Raw genomic sequence first — 6,474 nt, forward strand, 5'->3', positions numbered from 1 at the left:
TGTATTTTATTTATTGATATAATTAATAATATATTAGTTAATATACTATTCATATTAGAAAATTACTGGCCTTATCCTTATTCTTTTTTTTTTTTTTAACCTTTTTTCACCTCTTAACCAGTGCAGGTACAGTATAACCACGACTTCGCCATAAGACAGGTAAAACATGGGAAACATACTAATCACTGACATTAAAGTTTGTCTTTATTCATCTTCATCGGCCCGAACGTGTCTATTGCATTCATACCCTCTTTACACTGCAGTGTTTGTTTGAGCCGTTCCACTGTGCGTTTCCCCTCTGACCCATGATGCTGTGGTGTGCAGGCTCTAGCAGTGCAAAGCTCAAGGTGGCTCACTGACATTTAGCTCAGTCTCTCTTTGGGATCAGGTTACTGTGGCTCATTCTAAGCACTGTGCTCTAATGCTAATAAAACACAGCAGTGATAATGCTGCACACACACACATGCCAGAGTTCTTGTACAATGAGAAGGCAATTCTTGAAACAATGGTTTGGGATCATTACTTGGAAAGAATATTTTGCATGTCAAGTCATTTGAGCTGCTTGTGGTGAGACTTTACTTCAAAGGGCCCATCACCTCAGTAAAGTCCATACACACTTTTCTTAAATAAAAGGATTTATTTTTAGTTTTACATTCAGAATTTACATATTTTTATTATCCCAGTGCTTTATTGGATCAGCTTATCCTTCCTAATCAAAATGCTTAGCTCTGCTTTACTTTCCAGGTGTTGACACTCGCAGAGGTTTGACATGTCATATTTCCTGTTATGATTGTTGACTTAAGGACATTTAAGTCCTGGGATAACATGCACAAGGGAGAGGACACAGTACTCCTAAAACAGGACGTCCTCTACTGTCGACCCTTAAGTGCTCTGTAGTGTGATCTTAGCACATGACTGACAGTTACCAAAACATGTGCTGTAGTTAATAGATTAGGTCTATTAAGGCATATTTTAAAAACTTGTCTTCATAAAACTTTCAAGTCTCTTTTTCTAAGTCCTACTATACATATTTTATATTTTTTGTTCCCTTTAAAAATTGTTATGCTGTTATTGGGATCAACATCTGTCTGCCCAGTCTTAAATTTTGACTTTATTAATGTAGGTTGCAGGCGAAAGTATTAACAAATAACTAATTCAAGCATGTCTGTCATTCATTTTAAAATGGTTGGTCAAAGAAAAACTCAAAACAGACTATTTTGATAGAAAACATTATTTGTTTGCACGCACACACTTTGTGTCCCCTCTTCAATATATAACTGCTAATTATTTCTATTAAAGACCAGTGTTATTCAGTTCTACAATACAGTCATGCATTGCTGTCAGTTTGTGAAGTAATTCTCTCTGTTGTTAATGTATCTACATTTAATGTGCACAATGAATTCCACATTAAGATATAACCTACTAACTATGGCACAAAAATGTGGTGTCCACAATGGAAAAGCAGAAGTTCAGCTTTATGGCTGTCACTTAACTTTCTTTGCAGTTTTTTTCACCTTTTGCACAGTTAAGCGAACACAGACATCCTGCAGTTTTCCTTTCCCATCAAATGATTATGCGCATAATGACTTGGAGCTGGGACGAGGACAGGCTCAGTCATGATGTAATGAGTGTGTATGAGAACTTGTTGGCAGGCGGCTCGGTGGGGGAGGTAGGCGTGTCAGGACTGTGCTGCTCATTTGTGCTGCTCATCACTGTGATAGAGACAGGAAGCACTTTGAGGGAGGATGATGAGGGCCAAAAGTAGCAGCAATGGTGTGAGTGTGTGTCTGCGTGTGTAGGTAGCATGTATATTGCATTGTATTATTAGTTGAGGCAAGGCAGCTGGGGTTTGAAGTGCCCCACTGTAACTGTACCTATAGTAGCAGTTGTGCTCTTCTGGTATAAATAGTGCAGTGGGCATGTGGGCAGGCAGCTATGACACAATGGCAGAATTTCGGTGTTCTTTCAGGGAGGTTTGAGAATGTGACACCCTGCAGGCGAGGACCCCCTAGATGCTGCACCATGGCTTGAAGGTTACATCAAAGTGCAATGTAATAACATAAATTATTCCCTTGTTCCCACCATTTATCTCATATGAAAATGTAAACAGAAAAATCAGTTTCCTGTTACAAGAATAAAATATTACGACTAAACAGCTAATGAGTAGTTTGACATTTGAGAAAAACATGAATTTGTTTAGGAAGAAAATCAATTTTTATGTCTCTAAGGTTAATATGAAGCCTGGTCTAAAAACTGTAAACAGGGAGGAAACAAATCCAATTACCAATGTGTAAAACAAATTGTTTTATGTGGTGACTATTTCTCAGGTGAGTCTCCACTTGCACCTTATCAACTGCTCAGAGCCAAAAAATACTCACACTCATGACCGTTTATAAAACCAGAAAATGAAACTGTGAAACTGTTTATTATATGTGGAAATTATGTCTTTTGATACATTAATAAACAGTTTTAGTTAACACAAAAGTTGATAAGGTGAAACAAACACAACCTAAGAATGTCCCTGAGAACATGAGATGAGGACACACTCAAGGCTTTTGTGTTGCTCCGTTATGTCACCAAACCTCAGAGGTCCCCCCACTCCCTAACTCAGTTACGGAAAATACTGAATGATGCTCTAGCTGACTTGCATTTTGTCATAAAGCGGCACACACAATCATTGCAATCCCCAGAAATGCCTGTCAGTAACTACTGGCAGTATGGCTGCTGGCATTGAGGCTCATTTCCAAGTCCTGCAGGCTGCAATCAAAAAACAAGTGTAACAGCATACATGTGAGAGAATATAGAAATGTGACCTTGCAGACACAAGTGCCAACATTTCTGAGCATGTCACAGTATGTTCAAGTTTGAGTGTGAGACAGACAAACAGACAGTGTGTGGTATGCATCAGACAGGTGTGTATGTGTGGGCAAGTCAGCGTGAGTGCACATGCAATAGTGTGTGTGTGACAGGTGTTTAACTGGAATGGCGCTAAGCTTTAAGTGGTGTCCCAACCCAAGCCATGTTCTTGGGGCACAGACAGACACAGACACACCATAATAGTAATCATGAAAAGAAGCTTACTCTAATAATCACTGTGGAGAATTTGAGTCATTTGCAACAATAGTTTATTTCATTATTTGTATTTTTGCTTTAACACCTATGGAAGTGACATAACACACAAAGCCAGATTTATATTATCCATATAATTAAGATCCAGTCTGTACGTATGAGCCCTCCCTCAGTCTGCTGCTCAAGGTTTGGATTACTCCAAATGTGGCAAGGTGCTCTTCTAAGAAAGACCGTGGACTGTATCTTACCCCCTCCAGATAAAAATGCATGTGCAAAAAGTGTAAGAAATAGAGTAAACAGTGTGTGTGTGTGTGTGTGTGTGTGTGTGGCAGCACACATGACAACACCTGTAAACCTGATTGTTTATAGGCCACCATTAAAATTCTGTCATGTAAAAACACTTAAAACAGGTCTAATAAATCAGAGGTGAACTGCTTAAATAGCTACCAAACAACATCAAATTAGAAGTATTTCAGTTGTGTCCCAGTGTGCATGCTCTGACTCTAAAAGAGTTTCTGTCAATAATTCCCATACCAGATGTAAACTGTGAATTTATTGTGCATGCAGTCAGATTGTAGCAGTTGGGAGATAGCTGATGGCAGGACTGCTGGACCCTGGGGCCTATCAATCACTTGCAGTATGTGAGGAGCTCGATTACCGCTCCAGAGCTGGACCCAAAAGAGCCCAGTGCTGAAAGAGGAGCCAAGTAAATAATATAATACCGAGTCCATCACTGATGCTCTGGAACAGTTCTCTGTGGCAGCTGTGGTGGGTTCCCAGAGTAGAAAACCATGGCCATGGCCTTTCAGGAAATAAAACATGGAAAGAGATTTAATGCTAGATTCAATGGTCTTCTTTATTAGCAATAGAAAAAAACAGAAAGCCTTTAATCACTTAAAATATATATATATCTTTTTTATATGTTATTGAAAATGGATTTTATTGTCTAGTAGTATTTATTAAAATGTTTATATTGTCTTTAATAATCTGAAAAATACATGTAATTGACAGGGTACGGGCTCATGGCTACAAAGGACCACAAAAATAGCTTAACAGAAGGTCCCATTTCTCCTGAGCCAGTTGACAACACTTCCTATTAATAGTGAGGATTGTCCTTGGATATTTTTATAAAAGGAGATGAGGTGTGTGTATGTACAGTATGTGAATGTCTGTGTGCATGAGGGAAGTAAGGCAGAAGGGGATGAAGCTTTCTCGGAGAAGACAGATAGAAAAAGATTGTATTACAGCTGCCTTATCCAGCTAATGCCTCAGACTTTGCCTTTACTTATTGGCTTGTTTTGCACAGGTCTTTTCCTCCATCACTTGACATCACTTATTCCACGTATCTGTGTTTCTGCTTGGCCACTGTGCCTTCATACACAGACACAAAGGACATTGTATTGGCTCACAGCCATTTCCTTGAGACTTATTATAACCATTGTTTGCCTAACCCTCACCTTAAACCAATTCTTCACATTAAAATTTTGGATTTTGCTTCCAAAAGAAAGGCAAGACCCCACAATCTGGCAGTATAAACAGATATACAGAATGTCCCCACAACCTCCATCCATCCATTATCTATACCCGCTTATTCCTCTTTAGGGTCACAGGGATCTGCGGGAGCCTATCCCAGCTCTCTTTGGGTGAAAGGCAGGGATACACCCTGGACAGGGTCCCCACAACATGAGTAATGCAAATACATATGCACACACAGACCCCTGGTCTATTTTTAGCGTGCTATGGGGTTTTGAAGGCAGAGTCGTGTCAACCCCTTGTTTCACACCAGCTCCAGGCCTTACAAGGACCCCCCCAGTGAACACGGTTGCCTAGCAACCGGCCTTGTTTGCACCTAAGCTGTGAAGGTCCAGCACATGGCCCGCACCTGCTCTTCATCATCTTAATTATCAACATCGCCATCCCCCATCCTCCTTCATATCACCATCATTGTTGTCTCAGCTCGGAGTGCTAATGTAGGACGGAGGAGAGATGTGAAGTTGTGTTCACTGTGGAGTGACAGTAGTACAATGCACCGCAAACTGCATCTTCCAAAGTGATCATACATTTGAACAAGTCTGCAAAGAGGTTTGAATAAAAACAGAAATAATTCAACACTTTGGGAAACATTTATTTGCTTGGTTGCAGTTAGGTGAAAGATCATTCTACAACTAAGAAGTTGTCTGTATTAGGCACACTTCTCTATGTATGATAATGTAATATAAAAAGACTGATGCAGCTGTGCTATACAGTTGTGTAACTGCCCTCAAAAGAGCACATTTCCTTTTATTCCTTTCATGAAGTTATTATCTCTATAATCATCTTGTTACTATAATGGCCATTTTGAACATCACCCTTGCAAGTATTATTATAATCACACTCCTATTGCATATTAATTATGATTCTCATAATGGCCAATTCTAATAACATTATTATTATTATTATTATTATTATTACTACTTTTAATTGCCCAGTCAGTATTTTATCCCAGTTCAATGAGTTGTCCATCAGTGTCATATCCAATTATGCTAATTATTCTGCAGTGACAGACAGTGAGCAGTACAGAGTCGGACAGTGAGCTGTGATAATGACGCCAGAGCGAGAAGGCGAGCGGAGGTGGAGAAAGGTCAAGACCATTAGTAAGAGACAGCAGCTGGAGACACCACGACAAGTTGGAGGACAGAAGAGGAGCAGAGGCACCACTCTGCTGCGATGACTCCAGTAAAAATGAAATATCAACACAGTGTGAGTTGATACTAATCATCTGTGAATCACAGAGGCCACAAAACTGCTGTTGTGCTGCTTTCTATGGGATGGTACTTGTTGCAGTGCTGGATCCAATGAGATGAGTCAAAAGGTTTGACCGACAAAGAGCTGTGTGCAGTCAGTTTTCACTTACATACACTTTAAATCTGCAATAACATGTTTTTGGCCACTTGATGAAACAGGCTGTGAAAACAACAAAGAAAGCTGATTTGGAGAACATGTTGGTGAACATTTGTTATTATTCATTCAGCAGAAAACAGCTACCTGCTGTGCCTGAAAACAACTCACTGAGAGCGAAGTGAACCAAAACAGCACAGGCTGAAAAATGAAAACAGACGACTGAAGGATGTGATCAAGCTCCATATAACCCAAGAAGAACCTAAGAGATGAGTAGTCTCTGTGTCTGTGCATTCATCACCGCAAGTAACCTTACAAATAGTGAAGTAATTTACTGTTAATGTACAGATTATAGCTGCTTTAAAATAAACTATGTACAGAAATGTGTACACTGTACTTTTATTTTGCATATCATTCAATATTTGAATTGTTGAAATATAGTATGGCCCTAATTTAATGCTGTATGCTTTGTTGGTTATTGACTAATAATAATAATGTAGAACAATATCATTATCACATTATAAAATC

This window comes from Mastacembelus armatus, chromosome 8 (assembly GCF_900324485.2).
Source record: "Mastacembelus armatus chromosome 8, fMasArm1.2, whole genome shotgun sequence".
In the NCBI taxonomy this organism is placed as follows: domain Eukaryota; kingdom Metazoa; phylum Chordata; class Actinopteri; order Synbranchiformes; family Mastacembelidae; genus Mastacembelus; species Mastacembelus armatus.